At 32.1% G+C, this 3587-nt stretch overlaps 1 non-coding gene across 1 annotated transcript; it reads left to right on the plus strand.

Moving 5' to 3' along the window:
• Positions 1 to 2565: 2565 nt before the first annotated feature.
• On the plus strand, positions 2566 to 2638 carry TRNAT-UGU (transfer RNA threonine (anticodon UGU)). Its single transcript has one exon. It is a non-coding gene; the product is annotated as a tRNA-Thr (tRNA).
• The last annotated feature ends 949 nt before the right edge of the window (positions 2639 to 3587 follow it).

Genomic DNA, 3587 nt, shown 5'->3' on the forward strand with positions numbered 1-3587 from the left:
CTTGTTGTACTTTCAAAATTTCAAATGCCAAAAGTGCATACATATTCGCAGTCTGGTAATAATAATCTTTTATCGTCTATAAACTGTAACTTTTATTTAATCTGTTATTATTAGACTGCTGATTTTTATGCAGAATAAAAATTGTCTAAATTATTTATAAGAAACATAAATCTTGTGAAAATATCTTTTCTCGTTTAATCATTTTAATAAGTTGTACATAATATGAAAATATTTACGAATTTTTCTGTCTTTATAGTTTTGTATTCGATCTAGTTACTTTTTGTCTACTAATATTATTAGTGTTATAATAATATTGCTACTACTTACATATCAAGTTTCTTAATTGATATCGTTATTTAAAGCGACTTAGAATCTGTGTAAATCCCTGATAACTGAGAAAATGAAGAGTTAGTAACATTAATTGCAAACAAATATCAATGCATCTGAAGAACAGTATATATATTGACAAACAACATACAAATAAAATATTGTCTATCAATTGAAGGTATTGACAACAAAGAATTTCTCAAACTGCAAACTCTATACGTATATTAGATCATATAACAGAATAAACAAATATTTGTGGTTTACTGACAAACGTGAACAATAATTCCTTGACTAATAAAATTTATTTCAAATTGCGAACAACTCTGAATATCAAGAAAAGATTTCTTTTTTATTCGTACATTAAAACATCAATGAAGTTTTTTATTGTAACCATTTTTAAAAATAAGATTTGGTGCCGTTAATTTATCGAAATTAATAATAAGAACATTTCTCGCTATAATAATAGTACTTCTGTCTATTAATTTTTATCTTCTTTATGCTTTAAAACGCGATGCCACTTCAGATCCTCACGCGAAAATAACAAATAACGTACTCCATAAAATTTCAAACGATGTAAATGCTTATTTACTTTATCTTTGTTTCTTTGAAAATACGTGATATTTAACAAAGAGCTACGAATGAAACTGTGTCGAATATTTCTCCAAATGTCATCTGCACGCAGGAAAGACTCATTAAAACCAACGTACCAATATCAGATGTGGTTTGTTTGATCAATAATCCTCCATTGTGTAAGGAATTCTTACATTATCTTTTTACGTCGTTTTAAAAATTCTATAAATCTGTTTTAACACTGTGAATGCAATAATTATTAGGTGCAATAGTAAATAAATGTTAATATTGAAACATTTACGATTTTAACTGTAATATGACAAATAATTGACGATTTATTTTAAACTGTATATTTAGAGAGAAATGTATAAAGAAATCGTTTCATAAAAATTGTAAATGTTTCTCAAATAACAATAATTACATCGAAAAAAACACGTCTTAAAGTATGTAGTGAAACATTGTATTTCATTATAATCAAAGAGAAAAGATGGAAAAGAAATATTCTTTTAATTTCGTACGCTAAGGAAGACCAGTGTCAGGCAAATATTTGGTAGGAAAACGTAAAGATTGCCTTCTCGGTTCTTTTTTCCTTTGAATGTTGCACGAGGAAAGTAAAGAGCGTCATAATTGATTTCCTGCCGCGCCGGAGACTGAAATTTCGAAAAATCTAGCAGAGGAAATCGTGAATAACGGCCAGTGTGTGCATAATAAATTATACACGACCGCGACGTCGGAATTTGCTTAGATAACATTATCTTCGCCGAGCGCTGCTAGTAATTACTGTGTTATAATGTAATTAGGTAATCTCTAACAAGATCGATGCACGATTTACCAATCACGATTTCCATCAATCTAACTCACAAATGAACTATTACGAATTGTCGGTGCGTTCGCGGAACAGCGGTAAAATAACTTAATCTGTCTTTCCTATAATAATTTATGAAAGTGACGACAACCGTAACTTCATAATGGAATAAGCAATGATAGAATTAAATAACGTAATGTATCAATATCGTTATTATTGTAAAAAAAATATAGAACTCAGTCTGCGTTTACTATTATACAATGATGTTCCAGTGATCGCAACGATAACTTTATAATACGCTATACACTAAACTAATAGACTAAAATACTTCGTCGTATTAATATTATTAATACTGTACATATATAAATAAATGAATTATTTAAACATCAGAGAGTGTTTCGTTAGAAAAGAAACGAAACGTCACAAAACAATGAATAAAATTATTTGTATTCGAGATATAAGCCATTTGCCATTTGTCATAATAAACCAGATGATTTAATAAAAACTAATGATTCAATCGAGTAACTACAAACTGACATACATTGCAAAGTCTTGTGATAGTGGTAAATATTATTATGAAATAAACGTATTAATAAATTCTTCACTACATCCTTGAAATAATACAAGTATTGGTTACTAAATGATAAAACCAAAGCTGTGCTGCACAAAGATGGTTGACTAATATCAGTGAAAACTACGTATCGACTGTTTTAGTAACAATTTTCGCAGATTAAGAGTTATATAATTGATAAGAAACGGTAGGCTTACATAAGCAACACTTTTTGGAATAATTAATGTGGAACCGAATGTGAGAGAATATTCTCCAGACCCTTGCACCATCTCAAGTGAGAGGAGAACCGTGAGCCTCCATAGCTCAGGGGTTAGAGCATTGGTCTTGTAAACCAGGGGTCGAGAGTTCGAATCTCTCTGGGGGCAACCTTTTTTTCTAGCTAATTATTTTGTCGAACTTACGCGACTCATCCGGACGAGACATATTCTATGAAACAGGCAACAAATTGGCATGATTTTACACCGAGAAATTAAACGATTTTACAACGATAACGTAAAACTTGCGAACAAATTCATTCCAGCGTCAGCAGCCCCGTATTTAACGAAGCTCTACAGCGTTCTTTGCGAAACAATAAACAAACGTTGAAGCCCGAATTAATGCACGTAACTTATTAAATTGAAATTCTACTCGCCAGCATATCTGGTCGTTATAACAGCGAGTTCGAAACTAAATGTAATTCAGAGAAGTTCATACCCCGTGATTTCGTATGCAATTAACGTTTCTCCTGCGTAAGGACAATCCTGTGTGCAAATATTGGCGATGTATTACTGAATTTTTCACCGTTCCCGCAGAAATTCTTCTGCCCGAATCAGCCGTGCCGAGCTATCGATCACTCGGATAAAACGTGGTCCAATCCATGTGCGAGCAATACTTTTTCCGACGTGGCCGATTCACCTTCGCCATAAATGCAGGAAGGAAATGGATACACAGGTGGGGAAATATTTGTCGCTCTTTGACGAAGCAAGAGCAAGACATTTCACAGTGGAGACGTTCCGTAATTCGCGAACAAAATACATATGTATTTTTCGAAACTTTCGCGTACCTGAATGGTTTAAGAATTATCCATATTTAAATCGATATCTGCGAAAGACACCCCACTTGTGCACAGGAAACGCCGTGAGAATAGTGACAAATTTTGCTGAACTTTTAAATAAGTATGTATTAATGCTACGTGCACTATATGTATTTTATGTACTGAATCTATTGTTGTTAGGTAAATATATAATAATGTTATAATCGATGCACGCTGCTATCTAATCGCACCGTTGTTTATAAATTGTTATCTGTACGTCGTTTTCGTTGTCTATATTGTCG

Source organism: Megalopta genalis, chromosome 1 (genome assembly GCF_051020955.1).
Source record: "Megalopta genalis isolate 19385.01 chromosome 1, iyMegGena1_principal, whole genome shotgun sequence".
NCBI lineage: Eukaryota > Metazoa > Arthropoda > Insecta > Hymenoptera > Halictidae > Megalopta > Megalopta genalis.